Source organism: Paramormyrops kingsleyae, chromosome 11, assembly GCF_048594095.1.
Source record: "Paramormyrops kingsleyae isolate MSU_618 chromosome 11, PKINGS_0.4, whole genome shotgun sequence".
NCBI lineage: Eukaryota > Metazoa > Chordata > Actinopteri > Osteoglossiformes > Mormyridae > Paramormyrops > Paramormyrops kingsleyae.
In genome coordinates this window covers 11,595,955-11,622,985 of record NC_132807.1, presented here as the reverse complement: position 1 = coordinate 11,622,985, position 27,031 = coordinate 11,595,955, and the positions used below count along the sequence as shown (strand labels likewise).

The following is a 27,031-nucleotide window of genomic DNA, read 5'->3' as shown; positions in this document are numbered from 1 at the left end:
GGGGAGGGGGAGGGTTTGGGTTAGGGCTTCTCTCCGTGTACCACACAGCCTCAGCACTCAGGGAACTGCTGATCAAAAACTGTCTTCAGGACATCATTTGGCTCAGAAAGTTAATGGGCTCAAGACTGAAAGGAATGTTCTGTACCTACAGACTATCAGCCATTAGCAACTGAAGTGGAAATGAATGCGTAATATGATTTGTTCAGGTTAGATGGAGGTCCTGAATGTTTCCTGCTTCTTCACTTAGTTAGCTATGCTGTATTAGAATTGCAACTGTCTATATTATTTAAAGCTTTTAGCTGGGATAAAATGCAATACACATGACCCGGGGGAGACATAGACTTGATTTATGTTCTTTATGTTCTCGATTTAGATACTTCAACCTTTTTAACATACCTACAACAATGACACAAGCAGTTTTAGGAGGCTAGAGAGAAATATCGAGCACTGTTGTATGCCCTTTCTAACACTATGGGACAGGCCACCAAAACACTGCTCACAGATGCAATGTTAAGGCGTGAATGGTCAGCTCTCTATCCAAAAAATGGGACTATTATTCCATTACAGTTGCTGTAATAATTTTAAAACAATTACATTCATGCTAATGGACAAATAGTTTGATCAAAATTCATTTACTTGAGTCTTTGTGGGATTATATAATTAACCCGGAATATGTGAGGAGTAACACAGTTCTCTTTGATTCCATTCCTCACGATTCCAGGTCAAACAGATGATCCTGGTACCAGCATACCCTCAAGCTTAAGTAAACTGAAACAGACCTGCAGCTCTCACATAGATGCTAATGAGTGCTACGCTACCATAAATATAACACAGAACATTACAAGCCCTATCACTTGCTAAAACATTTTATCTGGGCGTAAGTAAGTAATGAACTCTGTGACGGCCAGAAACTGCAATTAAGAGTGATTAAAGGCACACAGGTCCAACCCAATTCATGTACGATGCATTTAATTTCCTTAACACTTCCTGGGTTCGTTTACAAACCCATTACTTTTCAAATTCAAAAATATTTCCTGACAAAGTTATTTGTGCTAATAAAACTGTCTGATGCAACACACATAAAAATAAACTGTAGATGCATACAAATGATCCTGAGGGTCATTCCTGCCTGCTACAGCCATTCTATGTAGCCAATTCATTATTTGGCTATATGCTGTTCCCACAACCCTGACCAGGTTAAATGGTTAGAAGATGGATGAATAAGAGAATACCATTTGCTGTGATATCATTATGACATCGATAGATCAATATAGTCTGTATCTCTTTGTAACAATGTGAACCAATAAATGTGAGAAGTGTTAAGCACATACATTCCGATGCCCCTACATTCAGTAAAATACAGGAATTCTGAATTGTCCTCTTGTTTGCAGTAATGTTACAACATTACTACTTCATGTTACTGAACTTCTCAGAATTAAGCAGAAACAGATATAAAACCAATAAGGAACAGACATGTATCTCACAACAGTAAATGTTTCCCATCAGAGATGTTGCGAGTAACCTATAGTCATCCCAGTGGTGCTGCAGGACACAGAGTCCAGTGGTCGCTTACTCAGGTTGCGGTGGAGGCTCTGTACATAGTTCCTCACCATATGGAGTGACTGTGACAGAAGTCCAACGCCGACATGATCTGCCGAAAGAACTTCCTGGCTTCCTTGGGTGTTAACCTGCCCTTCTTTACCAGGTAGTCAAACAGCTCCCCTCCTGAGACGTGCTCCAGGACCAAATACCTGGACAGAAATAAAACAATCAAGAAAGGCACCCAATTTCCCCACAGATGACGGTTTCATTTTCCCATGCTGTTACTGGTATCTCTGAGAACTTCCTCTTACCTTTCTGTTTTTCATGATCATTGTTAGATCTTTTGAACTGGCAAACTGAATGTCACTTTATTTGAACCCAACCATTGCCCCACACAAGTGAGAAGCCTCTTCACTGTTTTTTATTAGACAGTCTTACACTAGGGTTGGGGCGATATGACCTCAAATCAATATCACGATTAATTGAACATTTTGCCTCGATTACGATTAATGAATGATTATTTTGTTTTGTTAGTTTTTTTGCCCTCATAATTTATTGACAAGGTCTGTACTGTAAATATGCTCAACTATTAAAGCTGGGATTTTTTTTCTAATGAAATACTGTACATCTTATCTTTATGATTTTAAAATAACTGAAGGAAACACACACTGATGAACCATTATGGTTATTCATTGAATATTTCAAAAAGCTGAAATCAAGGCAGAAATCCCTTGAAATGAAAATGTCTTATGAGAATACAGTATAAAGTAATACAGTAAGGTACTGTACATAAAATACAGCTTACTGTAGTTTTGCTACTGCATCTCGTTGGCTCGTTTTTGTCAATTTATCATAAACTTTGATGAGTCTATATTCGTAGTTGAGGGAAAATGACTCTTTTCCCATCATGGTCCCTGTGCTTTAGCCTCAGCTAGGTAGCTAGCCGTAAGCAAACGGGTTACAACAAGGCAAATAGGCAAGTAACAAGAAGAAGAATTACCGTAATTTTCCATATGTTATGTATAAAAAGACCCAAAAGGAACACTGTAAGCTGACTACTTGATTATTGAAAGTGAATTATTTTAACAGTGTTTGTGCAGGAATAATTCTGTCCCAAGCCTCTTCATCCATATAAGCGGTTGATCACTATAGCCATGATCACTATAAACAGTTTCCACTGTATTTTAAATATTGCTAGTTTTGAAATTGATTGGTGGTAAACCTATTTCTATGACTGCGGTTTTTCCGCAGTGTTTACATTTGACCTCTTTTTGTTCGGCGTCATCTTCACTAAAGCCACAATGTGTCGAAACGACAGACACGGCATTTTTATGCTCGAGTTGGTCAGTTGACTCGGTGTCTGGGTTCGCCTCCATGCTGCTTCCATGTCACAGACTGGACAGGGCGGAGTCACGTGGCAACATACACTTTATTATGTTTTTAAGGGGATAGTACTTGAACACACACTTGGGAAAGTATTAATAGATTTTTTTTTAGTATTAACAGATTTTTATTTTTTTTTTAAATGAAGTAACTGACATGGGCAAGATTCCTTCTAGTTTTGAATGTTGGTTTTGATTAATCTTCGATTATTTGCCCAGCCCTATCTTACACAGAGCAAGACTAGTCAGGACACGTCCTAAGTTTTAATCCTAAAATTGTAGATTTTCAATTTTATAGGCTTTTTTTTAGCTACCTATAGTAGTACTTACTATCTTTGTCTGCTACAGAGACTCTCACAATCATGGGTGATGTTATCAGCTTAGGTCAACATTAGCACATAATTGCTGATGGCACGATAGTACGCCAAGACAGACAAGATCTCAAAGTGTAATCCCATCCTTGCTGAGGAAACAATGCGAGATAAAACCAATGATGCACACAAGTGGCTATGCCACTTTTAATTCAGTAACAACTGAAAAGGATGCACACGAGCAACTACTGGCAGAGTAGTCATTTACACAGCAAATTCAGTATCAGTAAACTGTTGAATTAACTGCCAATTTTGGTGCATAAAGCATGAAAGTAGAACATTTCTCCCCCAGCCAAACATTTCACAGAAACGACAGAGCTATTTATCTATGCCAAGAGAATACAACACAGAAAAATATATAAATAACTGAATGAATCAGAGCAGCAGCATCTTTATCAATTATTAAAGGCCGCATTTAAGTAAAACCGCAGGAGCGCGCCTGGAAATTGAGCAGTAAAACTAGTCTGGTATTTATGTAAATCGGCACATGCATATGCATGAAGTTATAAGAGAACAGTGTACTGTACAAATACAAAAAAGGAAAAAAGAATTATGGTAATATTTGGGATCATTTCTGGGTGGTCATTTATTACTAGCAATCTTGGTAATAGCTAGCATTTAAATATTGATGCAGAAGGAGCAGGATGCCACTCAACTTAGTAAACAGTCTTTTTGTGACATTACAATGTTGGCAAAATAAAAAAACTGCCTTTTTGCTAGCACAATATATTTTGTAATTATATAATATTTCATAGCTTTAGGTTTTATGAACAACACATTACTGTTACTATGTAGTTGTCCAAGTTAAGCTTTGCTAAATATGGAAATGTAAAGTCCTTGCATATTAACACTATCATGTTAACAATGCCTATACCTCATTATTTCACAGGTGTAATTTGTTAATAGATTTGGCACCTAGAAATAGCACAGACTGAAATATCTGGAAGCTTTTCCCATTATTTGTTATAGGAAAGACTATAATTTGTTGCAGGTCCATCCAAGTAACCCCAATTAATCTCCCAAAAATATCCATAACACTCAAAAAATCTATTTCAGCATGATAATGAATACTTTAAACACCAATCACCTAATTAGCAAATGGTGAGCGAAGTAATAAATAAAAATATGGATTTCTGTTTTTATATGCATTCTTTTTTACAGTACCATACATTACGTGTAATAATAGCAGTAGACATTTCATTTATGTGTTGAAAAAATTATGTGTCTCATTATGTGTTTGAGTGATGCTCCAGTGTCCCTTGTAAGTGTTTGGCTAATTTGAAAATGAGATGTGACCACAGCATACCGTTTACATCATTTTTTAATCAATCTATAATGAGAACTGCTGCCTATCAGTATTGAAGTGATTCTGAACAGATTTACATTTACTGGAGTTTGCCTTACCCCATTAAAGTGAAGTTAAAAAAATCTTGCTATGAAAATGGATGGGATAATAAAGCTAACAGAAATCATTAAGATATGACAGAACATTATACATACCCCAGATGGAAAATGTTTTATTGTCTAGCAGCATTAAAAAAACAAATAAATCCTAGCATAACAGCTCCCCCAAAATAAAACAATCAATCCATCCATCCATCCATTTTCTGCCGCTTATCCAGGGTAGGGTCGCAGGGGCAGCAGTTAGAGCAGGGATGCCTAGACATCCAACTCCAACAGGGCTGCCGCTCCTCCGCATCGAAAGGAGCCAGTTGAGGTGGTTCAGGCATCTACCTAGGATGCCTCCTGGACGGATCCCTGAGGAGGTATTTCGGGCATGTCTAATCGGGAGGAGGCCCGGGGCAGACCCAGGACATGATGGAGAGATTATATCTCTTGGCTGGCCTGGGAACGCCTTTGTATTTCCCCGGTGGAATGGTCAACTCATTAAACAAACTAACAAATAAATAGCTAAAAAACGTACAGTACAGTGCAAGTGGTAGAAGTGAAACTGAAACATGCCTTTCAAACATGGAGGTGCAAATAGAGCAGTGTGGTGGTAAGTCAATGAAAGTGGAGTTAGTGTCGCTTGAGCTGGGTGGGGTTAGGGACGTGGAGAACGGAAACAAACAAATTGCAATAGGTGCAAAGTAGCGTCTGAAGTGCTCGGGAGAGATGAGGCTCTGGCTGAAGGTGCTCCTCAACTCTGTCAACTATTTGTCCAAATAACCTGGCCCTCATTGTTCAGAATGGAGTTCATCTCAGTTTCCAAAGATAGAGCTTGCTTTCCCCAAAAGTTTGTTCAGCCTACCGGCCTCCTTCACCTTGCTATTATGGAAACAAATGGCAAAATACTTTCTTGTACTTTCATTTCGATTCCTTCTGTGTTGTCGTGCCAGTCCAGCATATCCTTCACAGCAAGGTACCATTACTACACTCTCTGCTTGGATGGGAACAGTGGTCAGAGGTTCCTGCTCCATCTTAAGTCTACTGCCAGCTCCCGTGTCTTTCTGACGTTGAGATGCAGGTGGTTCTTCTTACACCACCTAACAAAATTCTTCAGCAGACTTCTCTTCTCCTCCTTTTTCAGTGACAAATCCCTCAATTGCAGAATCACCAAAGAGTTTATGGAAATAGCATAAGAGCTGTACCTGACGTCTGTGGTCGAGAGAGTAAACAGGATTGGCAACAGTACTGCCCCCTAGTGTCCCCTGTGTTGCTGGAGGACCAGCTTCTCTGATTAGGAGTATTGGAGAATCCCTTCTTTGTAGTCATAGAAATAGGTTTAGCTAGAAGAAACACACTCAGGCTTCAAGTACACTAGGAAAGATGCCATCAGGCCCTGCTACCTTGCCCATGTCCATCTATCCAGACTCACTTCCAACCTGGCTGGAAGAAACAATCCAACCTGGCATAGAGGTCACGGCTAAAAGGGAAGGTCAAGGTGGAATTTGCAGAGGAGGGTTGGCCAAGACAGCCGTTACTCTGTGAGTGCCCCCTGCTGGGCTGAAGATGCCTATGTCAAACCTATTGAAGAACACATTTAACTCCTCTAATCTTTCTTGATTTCTTGCCATAGTTGTGACTTTCCACATCCTTCAGGGTGATATTCTCCAGCTTATGTTCAGTCCTGCCCTGATGTCCTCACCATGCAGTCCCAACACAAGTTCCAGTCTGTCATCCCCCAAGCAGTCCTGCAGAGCCTCCTTTATTTGTGGTAACCACATTCTCACAGTTGACGGCATAAGGCTGCCAATGAACAAGGGACTTACATTTGATAACCAGGGGCCATATTACAGAAACTTAACATATCTTAACTCTTAAGATTTTTCCCAATTTGGTAATACAGAAGCAAATCATAAACAACTTTGGGAATTCTGTCTCATCTTCATCCTATCTGAACAGGAATGGTGACAGTACTGCCCCTGTCAGGTTAGGAAATCAAAAAAGTTTATCAACTTTTATCTCATTACCTATCAACCAACGCTACTTTTCTCATGCTGTGAAGCTGTTTTGTAACCCATTAATGTAAGTTTTTCACAAAAAAAGAGCATTCAGACTTAAGTAATAATAATAATAATAATAACACTAATAATAATAATAATACACATGTATGTCATCAAAACAGCAAATGATTCTGCGAGAGGTGTTTTTTAAATGAGGCGTGGCCGGCCTCATTGTCGGCGTGTTGCTATTTTAAGGCAGCGAAACGACATTGCACTTTTGGCCAACAAAAACCACGTCTAGTCAGTGGCGCGTTGTTAAGCGGTATTTAAGTGGCACGTTTTAGAAACGTGCAGCTGCATGGCGTTGATTACGGACAAAGTTACACACTAATGGTGTACTAATGGTTTTTTATTTTATTTTATTTTATTTATACATATTTTTATACAGTACATCTAGTCCTATCACATCATACTGTTTAACGAAACACCAAATGGAAATAAATATATATTAAGTAAAGAAAAAAAACATATCATTAAAAATATTTTGAGTTCATTATCAGAATTCAGCACGTGCTGCAACTGAAAGGACATTTGGATTGCTGAAAATGCATTTCAGATACAGTGGTACCTCGGTATACATCCCCTTTGGAATAAGTCCAACTTGGTATATGTCCTGTTTGTATTAGAAAAATTTTGCTTGGTACGACCTTTGTTTGGAATACGACTCGCGTGGTAGAACTTGTATGGGTCAAAATGAGTCACAGCACCGCGCGCTACCCTTGATTACCTCTCGAGACAAAGCCACGACTGCCCACGAGCGTCAGTACGCCAGTTGCTACCATTCAGTGAACAACCCGCACTATAACTCTCTTTTCATTTATTTCATCTAATTGCTTTTTTATTTATGTATTTTAGTATTAAGCAGTGTTTAAATGATTTTATACAACCCCATCAATGTATAATATGCCAATAACAATAGGATTTTTTTACATGGGATCGGATTAATCATTTTCCCTTTATTTCTTATGGGAAAAATTTGCTTGGTATACGTCCTGTTTGGTATAAGTCCAAGGATCTGGGACGGATTAAGGATGTATACCGAGGTACCACTGTACTTAGATAAGTCCAGGGGAACATTACAACACAGCCCTCAGAAGGTCGCAGCATTCTTTGTGGCATGTTGTATGTTGCGTAACATTGCCATGCGTGATGGATGTCTGTTGGACATAAATGAGGACACATTAGAGGACTTTAGAAGGCAGGAGGCGGAACTACATGTGCTGATGCCAGGAAAGGAGTTTACGCTGGCAGCAACGCGGGCAAGGAGGGGTCAGCTAGCAGCAACGCGGGCAAGGAGGGGTCAGCTAGCAGAAGGGCTGAAATGTCTGTAGCCTGGTACAGTATATCTATGTGAGATGTAAAAAAATAAAAGCCCTACTTACTTTTATTTGAACATTTTAAACACCTTAAAAACCATAGGTTGTGTTTTGTTTGAACAACATTTATTTATATTTTGAGAACAGCAGACCCAAAATTTAAATATAACACACACACACACACAAGTTTGTGATTGTATCGTTGTGGGGACTCTCCATTCATTTCTATGGGGAAAACTCTAATCCCAACATGATGACCTTAACCCCTACCCAGCCCTAACCTTATAACCATAAGTAGCCAAACAAAAAATGAAAATAATAATATAAATATATGTAATAGAAACATAATCACACACGCATATTTAAGTTCCTTTTCTCAGCTGCTGTGCTGTTCAACAGTGAACTTCCGTTTTCCCTGTCTTCTGACATCATTATAATGCTGCACAGATGATCTGGTGAAGCCAGAAAAAGAGGACACACTCGCTGCTACTTCATTCTATGCCTGCTTCACCTCAAAAGGCTTAGGTGGAACAGTGGTGCTCCCGTAAATTATGTGCTTGCACATTTTCACTTTGCGCACAAGCACATCGGTTTCCTTGGGCAAAAACCGATCTGGTTTGTCAAGTAAACATGCTGTCAAAATAACAATCAGCCATAAATCATGCGTCGTTGCCTTTTAAAAGAAAGGTGACGTGCCATTCTGATTGGCTCATCGCATGTTACACCCAGAACACACCACCAAATAATTAAGAGAGTCTGGTTTTTCCGCCCTTAAAATAGTGAAATGTATTTGGATACACCCATATATGTTGGATTTTGCGCTGTACACTTTGTGTTAGATCATCAAAATAGAGCCCCTAATCCTCTCCATTGGGGGGCTTTGATAGGAAAAAAAGATTATCAACCAATCCAATTACACCGGGAGTCAGAAAATTACGGAAGAAAGTTTCCTTGATTGCTCTCCTTTTGGAAAGTATAGACAGAAAAAATTAAATATGATGAAAAATTTATAATATATATATATATATATATTATAAAAAAATAATATATACATATATCATGGCCAAGTTTTAATTTATCATGGGAACATTTTAGTAATTTATTCTCTCATTTTAATTAAATCGTGGCTACATTTTACTTCGGGAACTAATTAAGAAAATGTTATATTATACACGATATATATAATTTTTATCACTATGTCATGAGTGGGGATCCACAGGAAAATGCAAGTAGTGAGCAGCCAAATTATTAATTGCTGTTGCCAACTCGGTTAAATTGCGTTATTCATTCATTTATTTATTCATTCCTATGCTGGCCACTTCATTTGACAATCAAAAATTGAAAAAACGACGTGCATTTATCTGTTGTACCATAACCAGGAGAGCCCAGTGTCTCTGGGTTAGCCTCTCCAAAGCTGGTTGTAGTTGTGCAGGTATCTGCAGGATCATAGTGTGATGTGACCTGTATCTACTAACAGGTGTTTTCTCATCAAACTGTAACACATCGTTAGAGTCGGCCATAAGCCTGTGAATGAATAACTTCCACTTGTTGATATTTCATCAGCTGTGTAAAAGCAATAAAAGAGCAGCCATACAGATGAAATTATTTTAGCAATAGCTAACGCTATGTGGTGGCCAGTGACAGTTAAGACAGCTTAGTGGCCATCCTAAAGTTAGTAGATTTTATTTAAGATTTTGGGAAGTTAGGAAGCTCTCAAGTTAGAAGAGGAACAATGACTTAGGAACTGTTCATCTGTAATGTGATACATAAATCATACCCTAACCCTACTTGCCATGGTCACCAAACAGTTAAGATAAGAACTGCAAGTTAAGCAGTTCCCTGTAAGCCTCAGGTAGAAAAGGGAAGGGCAGGGTAAACTTCATGAATCCTCCAGAACATAGAAAGTCCACGGTCCTATCGTCCCTTGTCTTGTATTTTACATACTGTGTGATGTTGCTCAGTGTATTACAGTGATAGGTGTGATTAAAGTCAGCAGAGTTCACCATGAAAATGCTGGTGTGTTGTGTTAACGGGTAATGTGTGACAGACATGTATGAACTCATGTGCGGCATCCACATGGACTGATGGTAGCACGTCAAGAACAACGGAAACTACTGCACATGAGAACTCTGCTCAAACCCAGCAATTCAAACTCCAGACAGAAAATTGTCTCTTTCACAGTCACATGTTCAGCATTACAGCTCTTCAGATTGTATCCAACCTCCTTTTGTCTTTTCTTTTTTTACTCCTATTGGCAAGCATAAGCTGGAAGCGCTCCAGTACAGTCCAGCGTGGTCCTTTCTGTGAAGCACATTAAGCTGTACTCCTAGTGAACCCTTTGGCTGCTTTCCAACACAGAGTGCTTGTCCATTTTGTTCAGAAGTAATTTCATGTTCCCCGTAATCAGTGTAGGTGGGAAGGGCTTGCCTTTGTTTTTCCTTTCGGTTTCTCTCACTCCCTGTAACCACTAAACCAAACCCCCTCCTCCCCCCCATTTGGCTCTAGCTCCAGGTGGGATATCCCATACTGCTCCCAGTGTGTACAGCACTAATTTTGTACATATATTGGCATAATTTAGATGGTTTGCATATTATATAAAAAGATCTAGACAGGAAATGACAAAGCAACAGTACAGTACTGTTTGTTTAGAAATTGGTAATAAATAGACATGTTAATGTTCAGGCTAGCAGACTGTTATGAGCTGAGACTAGAGGTGCCCAAGTAGCCCATCATTTGCAATTTTTCACATTTGCAGGTGACTGTATAATGAAACAGAAGCAGAAGAAGACGGAGAAGAAGCAAAGAAGCTACAAATAGTAGAAAGTATGGAGATTTGCTGGACAAGGAGACCAACTACAGCACCTTCAGGTAAGAAATAGCAAAAATGTACTGGAGGCACTACTCATCTACAATGTTTGTATCTCTTGAATCAACATAGTGCATTTTTGAGTACTACGGGCTTAAAGTATTGCAACCAGGCCTTAGAATCCCACTATATGAACTTCTTGTTGGACTGTGCTGCACTGCTTCCAGGCTGTTTTTTCATTTTCTTCCTGGCATCTGTCCCTCTCACTTCCATTCCGCCATCACGATAGTCATTATTCTTCACTATAGATACTGCAAAATGTGCCCCAAAAATAACCTTATCTGAAAGTCACTGGCATCAGTTCTCTTACCTATGGCAACCAAATTAATGGGCAACTGGGCTTGAAAACTATTTTTATAAATACATCTAAAAATGACGTGATATTCGCTGCTTAATTAGTTTAGAAACCAAGGCTGTGTAGAAGCATCTTTACTTGTTTTCCCTCATTTACTGAAGTATTTCCTTCATTTAAATACGTTACCTGCACATATACTAGTAGGACTGGTGGCTTAAAAAATTGAGGATGTAAGAAGAAAATAAATTTTTCAATATTAAAATATTATTATTTTGCAGAGGAGTGAAAGTGTGTGTTTATACGACAATATTTTTTTAGTAAAAAGCTATTTCAAAGTTACTTCACAAATGAATCTCTAAACAACAGGAGGTACTACACCCTCTAACTTGATGGACCAGCTGCCCCTGACATAAACCTTTGGGATTCATTTTTAAAAAGACATTATAGGTCATTTGGATCATTTTTATTCACAGCAGACATACAAACAGAACATTTTGAGTCCTAAAAGCTCTGAACATACATTTCTAGAAAATAGTTAAATATCCTGCTTGAACGACTTGAACTCCCTTTCTCAGAAATGTGGCATTTAGGAGCAGAGAGTGATACTTACAAATATTTCTTATTTTCATAGACATCATGCAGTTTTAACACATGGGGGTGTTCAATGAGCTTCAGAATAGCTATCTCACGCTCCACCTGCAAAGAAACAGTCAGAGACATGAAAGGGAGATGGGTTAGAATATGTTACTCAGAGTCAGCCTGAAGCATTTCCTTGATGAGAAAAGATCAAAATGTGAACAATTTGAAGCCTGGAGGCGTTCAGTGGGAACACTTACGATTTACTGACTGTGGTCCATGTCAATGGCTTAGATATCATTCAGGAGAGCAAGGCGCTCTCAGTGCTTCACAACTCCATAAACACGTGGCAATATGGAGCACAAATGAGTGAAATATAGAAATATAGAAGGTGAAGCAGGTAAGCTTGTGAGATCAGCAGTTCATAGATCTTGCCCTGCGGAGCCGGCACATGTCATGCATTGTGGGGGAGAGCAATGCCAGCCTGGACTGGGCCACCTGTCCCAGCATGTCCCAATGACCACATAATTAGAATAATTAACCACACACAGAGTGTGCCACCCACATTTATTACAGCAGAATAGCTATGATCATAATACAATTAATACGGTAATGCTTTACATTAAGTGCACCTTCATAATGCATTCATTATGCATTCATAGAACATTCAGTGCACCTGCATTCATAATGCATTCATAGAACATTCATAAGCACCTTAACGTCCTAAAATCCCTTAACAGCTTTAATAAACATTAATAATAATCATTACATGATTATACAATTATGATGTTCATGAATGTTTTATGAATACAGTGGTACCTCAGTACTCGAACTCATTAGAACTCGAATTTCTTAAAAGTCAAACCAACCAGTTTGGAAAAAAAATGACCTAGAACTCAATCTGAATCTCAGAAGTCGAACCGTGAACGCTGACCTAAGATATCTTGTACGCACAGGGAAATGAGTCACGCAGCACGTCTCTAAGCGGAAACAATGGGTAACGCTTCAGTCTCAGCCTCGCATTCGCTGTGATAGCATCGTTTGTTGGTGATAGTGCTTTTCTTATTGAAAATATCAGGTAATACACTGTACATTATACCATTTTGGTAGCCATTGCACATTGTTTGGATACATTTATTTTCTTACTTTACAAATTACTGTTTTGATAAATGTGCTTAGATGTGTTTAGTATATGCTCTTGTTTTATCCTGTTCATTTTGTGTTTAAATGCTAAAAAAACATATTTACAGTAGGTGTACTTTTTTGGGGCCGGGAACCAATTAATTGGTTTTCCATTATTTCTTATGGAAAAAATTCGATCAGAACTTAAACTTTTTAGGATTTGAACCCGAGTTCTGAACGTATTAAGTTCGAGTTCTGAGGTACCACTGTACTTAATGAATACCTTATGAAGGTACACTGAACGTTAGTTCCTCCTGGGACTGATAACAATGCATGCCACATACAAATCTCACCGTAGAAGAAAATGATCATCTTTGGAATCATAATATCAATATAGCTTAGCTAATCAAGTTAATCCTGTTCTTGTAGGGGCTGTGTACAAAGTCACACCTTGCTCATTACCTGTGCTTGAAAAGCATTACCTAATATTATACTGGGTCAACAGAAGGACCCCCACAGCTGGTACCAGAAGACACAAGTAGCTGCAGGCACATTCTTGCTGCAACATATACTTTATTAGTTACTTTGTCCTAAATATTTAATTTCACTCCAAAGACACGCAAAATGTCTAAAAGGTGACGTCTCCGGTGATTATTGTTCAGGTTAGCCTTGTCTAAAGCAGTGAGTGAGCACCTACATTCAGCAAAACATCTCCAGAAACACAAAGAGCAGAGAACAAAGAGCGGAACGCTACATATACTGTATAAGGATATTTTCACAAGCAGAAAGAATTCCCCTTTATTTCTCATTGCAGTCTCACGGTAACGGTTCCCACTTCTCAGCCTTGAACAGCAACCACACAAGAGTTATCTAAGCCCTGATGTCCATAAATGTGTGGCTAAAATCACTTATCTGTGTATAAAATGAATCGTACAGTGGAAAGATCATTATTAAAAGTACCGAGCATTAAATGACTTCACATTTTAATTTCTACTAATATGTCAGAAGAGATATGACAGGGCAATGTTGAAATTTTTAAAAGAGGTGATATCACAATGCAATGATTTTCAGGAGTCATCGATCCACAGAGTTTGTAATGGTTCCCTATTCAGTACAACAGCATTATATATGACATATGATGTAGCATTACCAACACTATGCCAATAAAGTATCATCACGGGAACAGAAACTGAGTTCAGTGGTGCTCCCTTATTCACAGTTTCACGTTCTACATAGCATAATGAAATCTTGCAGTGTCCCACCTGGGATGCGAATCATCCCTTTGTCATCTTAGCTACCTACCCGTTACTCACTTAGTAGCCATCTAGGTTATCAGCTGTCACAGTATCATAGTGTTTGTGTTCAAGTAACCCTTTTAAAATAATAATAATAATAATAATAATAATAATGATAATAATAATAATAGAACCAATGTCTTTAAATTGTATTGAATCTGTTTACATGTGTTGTGTGGTTTGAGGTAATTCTCAAACATCAATATGAGAGAGTATATTCTAACCCTTCTGCATCCAAATTATTTACCCATTCAGTACAGATCTTCAGGGTCTGATAACTAACATTAAATGTAACTAAATATGACATTTATATATAATATATTGTGATTTTCTTTTTCTCCAACTTTACTTCTTACCGTTTTTCTTCTATTTTTGCACAGCCAAATAGGGTGACTCATACTGTAGATACATTTCACTGCATTTCACTGTATGTGATGAATAAATCTCTTGAATCTTATAGAAGGGAACAAGTAATTTATCAATAGTTTACACTGATTTTTGACATGCTCTAGGCTGAGTAAGACAGATGGAAAAATGTATTTACTTGAGGTCTCATCCAAACTGAGTGGGAAAAAAATCTATTACTATTACTGATATTTAGTCTGTATAGAGAGTATACTTTTCATTGCTAGGTCTGTGCTCAGACCTGCTGTCAGATGCAAGATGAACAACATTTAATAGTGTGCAATTAAACACACACGCAAACTAAATGATCTTTTCCACCTTTGTTTTGTTAATTTAAGGCAATTTTTATGTGTGATTGTCATTTCAGATGGAATCACATTATTGTGCAATTAAATGAAATTCCAGTAGCAGGCAGAGATGGGGGTTGTAGAGTGGGTTATAGTAACTGAGTGTTGCAGGCAGTGCAGCTATTTCAGGGTACACTATAGCAGATAGCTGGATGTCTGGGCTGCGTATGAGTGTGCAGGAGCAGGGGGTGAGATATTTCCCACTCTATTTTTGCCAGGGATGCTTCCTTCCCCTGACAGTTTACTCTTCTCGTGTTTGTAATCATTTATTTTGATTCCAGACAAAATTTAATTTCAAGTTAATATGCCACACTTTTCCCCTCCAGCAATCTGCAGTGTGTTTGATGTAACAAAACGCAGAACACAATGTCATCTCCAGCCCCAAACCTCTGTTTTTCCCCGCATGTTGCTCGTTAGACGATGAGAGCCACGTGTGGGTCGACGCTGCAGTAGGAAAGAGGCACCTTTGTGACACCATTCCCATTATGTAATGTGATGCAGAGGAACATGCCTGAAATCTGCCACGTGCTACCAAATAAGTCCAACTATATTAAGTGTGACAAGTGACATTAAGGAAGCTGTACCTCCTGTACTTTCATCATCCTTCCACTGCTCTGCATTCTACCTCACACTGATTCCTGTCTTAGGCCTTCCTTTCTCTTCCTCCATCCATACTGCTATGCCTGTCTTCATAGAGCACAGATAACAAGGCTGCCATTGCAGGCCATCCACACAGCAGATTAAAAAAGAACTCCTGGGTGGGTGGTTTGCTGGGTGCAGCCGTTTAATGATGGTAGCCCTTAGCAGCCCGCTAAGTCTGCATAGCTTATTAACACCGGAAACGTGGGACAAGCCTTGTAACATGGCACCAGACTGATGGCTGCACAGCAGGCCCAGCTGTATAAACAAAAGAACAGCAATGGGGGCAAAGCGGGGTTAATAACGTGAGACTCCTGGGGCAGCCATGCATGGAAAGTGGACAGAACCTGCCAATTCTCACTCTATCTCTTACTATAACACTCGACCGATTCTCTGTAAGTATGTTGAAAAGTTTCTTGAAATACCTAATCTATGGGAGACAAATGTGAGGAGCAAATAACAAACTAGCTTGACTGAAGAAAGACTGAATATATGATTAAGTAATAAAAAGGAAGTCAATTCAGAGAATCGTTATGGGTTACCAGTCATAGTACTCAAGCTAACCTGAGAAGGACATGAGCTGAGTGAGGTCTGCTTTCTCAGCAGAGTGTGGTTGTGGGAGGACCTGTTAATTAAGAAGGCTGCTGCCTCACTCGGGGAGTTTCTTTTGTTTGGTTTGCTGATGTTCTTTCCACCTACACTCAACAAAAGTAGTAGGAGGGATAGAAGCCTAAAGTGACTCAGTTTCCCAGAGGTTAAATATTTATGGTATGGCTGAGTTATTTTTCTCAATATCATAAAAAAACTATTATGGGGCATATGATTAGCATGTTTGCCCTTTCAAATAGCAGGAGCCAAAATTGGTTTTGAAATTGAGTGCGACAGGCCTGGGGCGATACATTAAAATCCTTCGGAGGAGAAACATCCAATAGCTGCAACACAGAAGATGTTATCCAGATGGGATTCCAGGAGACAGCGCTGGGGAAATTACCTCAGACCTTCACTGAGGGAAACATGCAACATTTCTATATGACCAGCCAGATTCAGAACTTTCAAATAAAGTCCAATGTACCGTGAAGGAACATGATATTGTGGTCACCCTACCACAGATAAGTAGAAATATATAAGGTTAAAGTTATTGGGAACTAAGACCAGTGACAGCACGGTGATATTGTAGTATTGCCCGAAGACAAAAACGATATATCTACCTATACATTTTTAATGGGACGTCTTTGAATCTTGATTTGCTTGGAAAGATTGACGGCAAAAGAATATACACTTTGGACAAAGGAATAGCATTTTCTTTAATGTTTTTGTTCTACTGTCACTGTCTATAAAAAATGATACCTGCTTACCTTGTTCCAAGGTCTGCACCTTGGCTTAGGTTAGTTCATAACAACTTATGCATGTATAAATCTTTGTATGCATGCATTTATGTATATATTAAGGGCAGGCAGGCAGTCAATGCAGAATGTTTGTTATCATTTGATTAAATGATGACAGCTATTAACCACTCACGAAACTAAGACCAGACAACTAACACTGTCTGTGATCTCATACTTCTAATTTTATATTACAAAAAAAAAAAAACATTTCAACCATGTCAAAAGAATAACTGGATATTTTTTTCCACCCAACATTCATACATAAAGCACATTTAACTGCTAGGTCAGTCGACATTTTCACCAATAGATCGGTGATTAAGAATGATGTCTGTCTAGGGTTCAATCTATTGTGACTGCATGGGTTTGTCACCCTTCTGCTTTTGGCACAAATGAGAATGACCCCAGAAGCTCTGCTACAGACTACACCCCTGTACCTATGTAATTAAGCTACAAGATATCATGCAGCTCCACCTTCCCCTTAGAATTGAGTCCATTGACACAAAATACACCTGATACATAATATACATGCACACGATGATATACTCTATCAAAGGTAAACACAAATTTAAGCGCAATCATCCAACTTTGCAATCTGAGATTTTACGCTAATCCAAGAGCACATCCCTTTCAACCCCCAGCACGCGTGAGAGTTTATTGATGGTTGTAGAATCTCTTGTTCAGACAAGAGAGACACCAAATCCAATACACAAGAGAAAGTAGTCAATGCTTCAAACATGTATATTGATGGGTACACATTCAAAAGACTACCTCCATCATAGAGCACTGGGGTGTTGAAACAAGCATAAATAATCAAGAATAGTTCTCATCAAGGTCAAGGTCTAATTCTTGTATTGCCTATTTTCTGCTCCAAGGACACATCTTGGCACTGCCCCCAAAATCTGCCCTCTGCCACACACAGTCCAGCCCATCATCCCAATGATCATGGTGACAAATAAATCATGAAGTCACCTAAACCAATCGGAGAGAGAGTACACAGAGTGACAACACAGACCTGCAGTGACAGACTTATTAAGCATAATGGTTTGGATAGGAGGGTTTGTAGGTCAGGGGTCATTGTGCAAACTCACTTAAAGACAAGAATGTCACCGCTATTTCCACATCCATTCTTCAAGGAAATCTCTTTACGGACATGTGAGTTTCCAGGGTTCCCAAAATGCAGCCTCTCAATATATCATTCCATGACATAAAGGGCTGGACCATTCGCTACTCATTAGGTACGTGAGAAGCCAAAGGTCTAAGGCCAGCTCCAGGTTCAGAATCACTACCCAGATCGCATACTGGGTAACTTTACAATATGGTTCCTTCATAAATTGCAACTCAGTAACTATTGAAGTAGATATCATGAACAAATGAAATATGTTAAGCGGTTTTCAAAATTGTGTAGCGTTGACAAATTACCTTCTGTTATCAGAGGTCATTTGTATGTTTCCCCGTGTGCTGCGCTCCTTGTGCAGATAGCCCGTGTTATTGTTAAAACTTTTTTTGTTACCGATTGTTGTGTGTGCCCTTGCCCTGTCATAAGTAAGCCTGGTCCGATCCTTGCATGTCTTTAGCAATTGCGTAAATTACCCGCTGTGTGTGTGCCTTACAGTCCAGCATCAGACAGTGTTTCGTGGTCTTGCATGTCAGAATTGTGGTTTGCGTATATATTCGTCTGGTTAGGGGATGATGATAAAAAGTCTGGAATTGAAAGACGTTGCTTGGCTTCTTGCTCACAGAGTCTGGGTTTGCTGGGTGTCAGGTGTGTGTGTGTGTGTGTGTGCGTGTGTATATATATATATATATATATATATATATATATATATATATATATATATATATATATATATATATATATACTGTACACAAGGCCTACAAAAAAGTGTTTGGTTTTGTCTTGTTAAAAATATCATATTCACCTCCATACTGTATTCACCATCACTTACCTCTCCAATCATATTGCACTCCCCCCCCCCCCCCCAGGTCAGAATACCTGAAGTACGGCTGTCACCACGGTCACTGCTGCTGTGCCACGGTCACTGCTGCTGTCACCTCCCTTACCGTGCCACATCACACCACCAATATACCTAAACACAATGCAGAGTGCCAGGAGAGTCTGGGCCTGGCCTGCCCTGTCCACTGGAGTTATTGAGTGGGAAGATAGGAGATGCCCTATGCCTTTATTATCTAGAAATGTGACCAATAATTTTATAATTTTTCCCCGTCTAAACTATTTCTCAAGCACACTCTCTCATCTCCAGTTCTTCACTGCTGTCAGTGGCCTATTCTCTGCAAGTCTCTCGGCCAAGAATTGGAAATGTGTCTGGCAATGCAATGCATCGTATCGTGTCAAACTCTACTGCAATGCAATAGTGGTGAATCACATCGTATCGCACCAGTACACTTGTCAGACAAAAGAATACCAATTTGTACCTTTGAGGACAATTCCTTGTCACTGGAGCTGCACCCTCAAGGGTTGTTCCCTAGCTGTAGGTATTGTACCTTTTAAGCTGGACTATGAGAAACATTTTTGTACCATCAGGGGTACACTAATGTTGTTTGCACTTTGGGGATGTTCCTCAGAGTCCATTTCTGTACCTTAAATTAGACTAAAAATTACGTTTACCTACAGCTAGGGTACAATTGGCAGACCCTTGAGAGTACTCTTTTTTTCAACAATGTAGTTGCTTCATATGTATAGTACTGTGCAAAACTCTTAGGCAGTAACATAAAATGATGTTTAAATGATCTTCATGTTGGTGTAAATCTATGTCAGGGGTGCCCAACTCCAGTCCTGGGGGGCCAGAGCCCTGCACATTTTTGGTTTTCCCCTCGTTTAACACACCCGTTTCAACTCCTTGTGCTAATTACCACACAGCTCTTGAGCTGAATCATTTATGGTGGAACAGGGAAAGAACTAAACTACACAGGACTCCGGCCCCCCAGGACTGGAGTTGGGCACCTCTGATCTATGACATTATGTCTGTCAAATTGTGTCAGCTTAGCCATTTCAAAACATCTCCTAAATTTACCACTGTATTTGCAGCACCCGTCTAATATACCCATGTAGTTTTTGACTCGACCACTACCTCGTCTGGCTAATCAATAACCCACTGAGTTATTTAATAAATCAAATTAATTAATTAATTGAGCTGGTGGAGAAATTTAACAAACACATAGAATGGCTAAGGTGCCCCTAAGGAGAGGTTACCTAGCCACCCAACAATATATCAGTAACATTATGTAGAATAGATACATTTCTTCTTCATTTTTATTGTGTTACCATTAATTTTTTTTTTCAGAGCAAATATACACATACTACCAAGATAAATGGCCATTGAACATTTTCTTTGACTGGCAGAAACTATTGCTCAGTACTGTATCTTCAATGTATTGGATCGTTGGCAATGCATCAAGATGTGACTTGCATCACCTCTGTGATGGAGATGCACATTCCTAATAACTAGTATATGATCACTAATTTGCTTTTAATTAAAACTTATTTTTGTGGTTAATTAATACATTAAGTAAGAGTTGGTTCAGGATTAGCATAATCCTGGGTTGTTCCCTGCCTTATATAACCTCTGGGATAGGTTCTGTACCCCCGCAGCCCTGAATAGGATAGCGGTTACAGAAAATGGATGGATGGATGGATGGATGGATAAATCAGGATAAATTAAGAGCAAAATAGTATATTATTTGTGCCCCCTCAAGTAAAGTGTTACTGCACACGGTCTAATTTAGGATGCAGCTGATTTAGTGAAAGGGAGTTCCCTTTCTTGCTACAGGGTTAATTGTCAAACTTTACTTGCTGTATTAGCCCTTTGACCAAATACAGCAGGATAAGCAGTAGAAGAAATAGTGCTCCATTTAGGAACCCAAGTGAGCCATTTAAATTCTCCTCTACAAGCATGCAGTACACTGCATTATTCTGAGCAACAGACCAAAGTTGCATAAAGATACAAATGTAATGATGCCTGATTACAGCCAGCCTGGTGATTGAGAAAGGGAGGAATGGACTGTTCACCTTTAACCCCAACTGCACACTCAGGCTTTGTTCTACACTGAAACATATATTGACTGATCAATGTCATTTTATATACATGCTTCCCACTCAACTGCTCCTAATGGAAATTCAATTACTTTTTAAATGATCTGAATTGATTTGTGCTGTGCAGGGAGCCAAAAAAGCCTATTTAATTGAAACTCAATGCTGGGTCAAAGAGCAGTAGAGGGTAATTACTTGGAATCTCGGCCTCTAAATCACTGCGACACATGTAGCTGGGGCAACATGCTCCTTTTCAAGGAAGATGGTACTTAACTGCTTTTATATCAGCTCAATTTGAGTAGATTCCAACTGTTTAAATGGATCAGAAGCCTGTCACACGTTCAGCACCTTATGAATCAGTCGATTCTCTTGATTAAACAAGACACCTGTTTTTAAAATATTGTGAACAATAAGTGGAGAGTAATAAATGCTGAGAAAGAATTTTATGTAACATTGCCTTTTTATCTTGCTTTGCTTGGAGACTTTGTAGCCAGTTAGAAAAGGCTTTTAATTTAGATTCAGGCTTTTAAATCTGACCTATGAAATTACCGTGAAAATGGCCAAATCTATGATTAGACCTCGTCATTGTGCTGAAAGCAGTGAGGCATCTAGGCTTTATGGTAATGTGAGCTGGTGTGAATCGAATAGTGGAAATATCCCCAGCTCACATTTTTTTTTTCCAGAAATGCCTAGAGGCCCAAGAAGGCGCAGATGCTTATCGTTGTAGATCATGTGACACAGCATTCGTGCAGTAAGCATACTCACTAAATTTTAATCGGCTCACCTGCAACTGAAAATAAAATCACATCATCTGTTACAATGCAAAAGAGGCAAATTGCAAGATGTCCAAACAATACACAATAACTTCCCTATGGAAGACTCTATAAAATAAAATATAAAAAGAGAAATACGCTTATTTCTCTTTTCAGCCAACCTGCGGTTATGTGAGGTATAATAACATTGAATAGCGCAATCAGTCCGGGTAAGAAAAGCCCTGGAGGACGGCCTTGACCTGGCATAATCAGATGAGCACATGAGACAGAGGATGGCAAAGTCTGTGGCTAGATACTGAGGAAAGCCCTCACACTCTAAGTTCTTCCGCTGTGGACTGACTCCCCCAGATTTTCCCATCACTAAACAAAGACAATACCATACAGTTACATCTGTACTCAAACAACGTTCCCGACCACCGCTGCAGTAAAATCCATAAACCTTGTGCAGCCTTTGGACAGCGAGTTCTTAATGCATTATTAATCTTGTCCCTGACTGAGCCTTTCACAACAAGCTGCATGAATTGAGCCCAGTGGTTCATCTGCAGCTTCACAGAGCAGCACCTGTCTAATGCGCGTATTCGAAAGGCAGAGCTGGCCTGTCAGTCGGCGTCCTGCCCCTAAGCCCTTCTCCTCGTCACCTCTCGCTCCCCCCTCTCCTTATTCACCAACGCACTAAATCTGAGTGCAGACGGGAGGCACAGGTGCGCAGTGCTGCTTTGGGAGACAAACGGTGGCAGAGGGTGACAGGCGATGACTCACTGAGGACAGCCATCATAAGTGTGACAGGCAGAGTGAAGTGGATGAGAGGAGGAGAGAGGGAAGGGGTACCGGCAGGCAGGCTGAGGCAGTGGGGAGACAGGCAGATAGAGGCAGCAGGAGAGACAGGATAGCTGAGGCAGTGGGTGAGATATCGGGAGAGACTGGCAGGCCGACAAAGGGGGAGCGACAGCTGGGCTGAGGCAGCAGCAGAGATAAGATAGTCGAGACAGAAGGTGAGATAGCAGGAGAGACTGGCAGGCAGAGACAGGGGGAGCGGACAGCTGGGCTGAGGCAGCAGGAAAGACAGGCAAGTTGAGACAATGGGAGAGACAGGAGGGCCAAGACAGTGGGAGAGACAAGGGAGAGACAGGTGGGCTAAGATGGCAGGAGAGACCGGGGAGAAAGAGGCAGAATGAGACAGAAAGAAAGACAGGCTGGCTGAGACAGCTGAAGAGAAATGCCAACAATCATATGCTTACAGGAAACTTTATTCCCCTAATCAAAAAGCATAAAATGTGAATTTTCAGAAAAATAGCCAATACAAAACAAAACAGGCAAAACCAACATGACATCAAACAGAAAGGGCTGAAATTGAGAACCGTTATCTACAGCGATTTGCCAAAAAAGCTTGTGTAGTTTCACGTGGGTCAGTACTGGAAACCCCGTGATTAACAGTGTCTCCCGGGCACAAAGAGAGGTTCAGGGCGTCCACCACACACACGAAAATGCTCAGACAGACAAAAAAAGAGCGGCTGTCACCAGCTCTGGCTGACCCTCTTGGCGATGCTTCCCCACCGCTCTCTTAAGATCGCAGCGTGAGGCTGGGCTCTCAAGGGTCACCCTGTGGCCACATCCCATCACCAGTCTACAAGACGGCTTGGGCTTGGCAAAGACATAATGAACCAGGTAGCTCATGTACATTAATGGATATTTACTACCGTAGTTTTCCAAAATATAGCACGTTAATTGTAATGCTTTACTGCTATTCTTGCATTCATTTGAAAATGGCAGCACCAGAGAGGCTCCATTATTTCTCTTTCTTCAAGCTGCTTTAGATGTCAGCACGCTAAGCAGTGGCTCCTTATCTTAGCCAAAGCTTTATATTGCTGATGGCCAGGCAGCAGAGGAGAGAACATATGAAACTCATCCATTTTATTTTGTTTCTCCCTCTCTAAACTTCGCAGATGAAAGCTTACCGCAGAATGCTAGACCACAAAAGAAAAGATTCAAGATCTATAGTCATTTTGTTGGGTGGGGGGTAGGGGGATGGACAGAAAATTATAGAACTGCCATCGTGGTGTCTAGATAACAAGATTAGGGTCAGCTGTGACTCATCCAATGCATAGACACAATTGCAGCCTCATTTGTCATTTGGCAGAGCTTATGAGAACGAAATAATATCATATTGCAAATGTACACAGGACAATACAACTGTACAGTTGTATGTATTCATTCTCTGCACACCCAAAAGGTAATAGAACATCATCATATGATCACATGCTGGACTGTCATGGTGTCATGGTGTACTGCAGAATGATCGACTGTGATATTTCTGGGCCCCCAAAAGATATAAGCCGACAACACACACGCAAATTAACCAGAGAATTGTGCTGCAAATGCGAAGACACCAAAAATGGGACGAGTGACATCCCAAATTGCAGTCCTACTCCCTCTTGACCTCTTTTTGTCTTTGGCTACATGCATGATGAGGTAACTGGGACAACCTGTAGGACAATGATGTTCAAACTGGTCTTATGGTCAAAAGGCTGCTGTTTTAAGTCCCAGAAGAGATCCAGTTTTTGTTCCAAGGAATGAGCTGCCTAACTTCAGTTCCTTTGGTAAAATACCCAGCAGTATACACTGGCAAAATTGTTAGCTGTCTGGTTTGCGGAGTTATTTGATAAGCAGCTACATAATACATTACAAATCGAAGCAGAGCAGTAACCTCGTTTTAATCACAAAGAGCTGCTTCACCTCCAGGGACCTCAGGAACCAGCTGTTAAGGTACATTTGCCTGGATCCTCATCCCTCCGTCCCCTTCATCCCATCCTGCTTTGAAGTGTCCATAATAAGGGGTGAAAAATGTGAAGGACTTCCAGATATTCAAACCTGGGCAGGGCAGCGAGTCCAGTAGGAGTAGAATTAAGGAAATTACTTTAAATGGTTACAAGTGGGGAAATTCTCAGTGTGGGCTCAGATATTGTACCTTTGAGGTGACACTGGATATCTCCAGGGGATCATAAAAACATAGAGATGGGTAAAAAATTAAGGCAAGTAGGTCACTTTTGATAATCGCCTTAGCTAAAGTAAAGTTAAAGGGGGGTGGGGGGGCACAAAAAATGCCTAGCGCTTCAGTTAATATGCAAGATCTGCAGACAAAGGCATAAATAATCAATCAGGCTGACTGAATAAAATCCAACTGATTAAAACCGGATATAAACTGACGAAATCTATGGGAAAACAATGGACCATCGTGAGCAGATTACTCCTGGTTAACTGGGTCCAGAATTACCGGACTGTTCTGCTCCAAACGCTGGATTCTGAGCCAGTGGGAGGGATTGAGGGGAATACAGCGGGGGTGGGGTTCTGATTTGTGAAACAATTTAGCCCTTGAACATAATTAAAATCATTGCCTAACTCATGGCGCAAGGATAATCCATGGGCTGCTGTTAACTTAAGTACACCGGCATGATTATTGGCGGAAACCCACAGGATCGGGTTGAGAATTGCTGACGAGATCCCTGGTGCTGTCCAGGAGGACGATGCAATGTCGCGACAAACACTGAGCTTAAAGGTCTACAAGTAACAAGCTGTACAAACTGGCTCGTGTTGGGTTGCCGTCGCCTCTGATCGTGCAATCGCACAGATCTCCTGTGATCAGCACAATGGCAGCAAGATGAAGCAGGCAGTTCAAAGAAAGTTGGACACTGCTCTTCCAGTACATGTGGTTTTTATAAAGGAGAAGTGAATTCTTTACTACAGGCAGGCAGAACAAAGCTCATCAAAAGCCCACGGGGTGATGCTGTAAACCCCAGGATGTGGAATTCACAGGCCCAACTCAAAGGTCATGTTTTATAAGAAAAGGAACAGATAACATGTTATAATCTTAATATTCTTAAGAGGACCCATCCCAACTTCACTGCTGGATTTCACTCTTTCACTGTCACCTTCAATCCAATGGCACAGCGCTGTTTATTCAGGCTTCCTGACACCTTATGACAGGGATTCCCACCCTGTGGCAGAAGACGCTTCATCACATGTCATTTCATAACATTATGAAAGCAGAGTGACAGCAGTCCATCCATCCTCATCAACACAGGATATGAAATTATTGCTCCTATATCCATCGATATTCAGTATGGCTTATCCAGTTCAAGGCCACGGTGAGACTGTCGCCGACCCCAGGCGGCGTCTTGAGGCTGGGAACCCCTTCTAAGGACATGTAGACACACACTGACATGCACACTGATATGCTATGGGGAATTTGGAGTTGCTGATTCACCTAACTGCATGCTTTTGGATTGCAGGAGGAGACCAGAATCCTGGAAGAAAACCCACCTGAACACGAGAGAAACAATGAGGCTCCACACACAGAACCGGGCTGAAAATCAAGCCCACAACCCTGTGATTGTGAGGCCACAGCGTAACCATTTCAGCACCATTAACGTGCTACATAAAATGAGCAAATTCATAGCTGCCAGTTAGCACTCCAAGCCATACATTACCACTAAAAACTGTCTGAGCAGAAAAAAAGTTAAAAAGTCTGTGAACTAGGGGAATACCATTAAGTATCTTATCAATGGGTTTATGGCATCTGGCACCTTGCTTAAAATAATATGAGCTGGTAAGTTGACATAAAAGAAAACCAGCTAAATTTTATGAATCCCCTGTCATGCAGTAATACTGTGTAATGCTGTTAGCCTCAGGTTATAAAGATGGTGCATGAGAATCTGTGTCACCTATGAACAGCACGGTGCATTGATGGATATTGGGATGTGTGCTTTGATTCATATAGAGATCAGCGAGAGCCGTAAGGGAGCAGCATGCATCAGGAAGAGGGGTGCAGGTACTGGGGGTCTCACGGGAGAAAGGACACAGGCATACATACATACAAACACACACACAAGTTTGTAATTATATCTTTTTTGGGACTCTCCATTCATTTCTAAAGGGAAAACTCTAATACCAATGTGACAGCCGTAACCCCTACCCAGCCCTAGCCATTACCATAAGTAATCAAACAAAATACAAGACTTTTGGCATTTTTAGTTTTTTTGATGCATTCACAGATTTGTATAAAATTGAGGTTTATATTGTGGGGATCTGAGCTAGGGCTGCTATGTGTCATTTCATGGGAGTCTCATGCATTTGGAATGATTCTTCTGCACTCGTAAGCCCTTTGTTTCATCACAAATCCATGCTAGAGTTAAAGTTAAAAAACAAAAATAAATTTAATTTTGCCGT

At 40.2% G+C, this 27,031-nt stretch overlaps 1 pseudogene; it reads right to left on the bottom strand.

The window, feature by feature from the left end:
* The window catches only part of LOC111841547 (serine/threonine-protein kinase BRSK2-like), a 155,309-nt pseudogene that overhangs the window by 32,309 nt on the left and 95,969 nt on the right, over window positions 1-27,031 (bottom strand).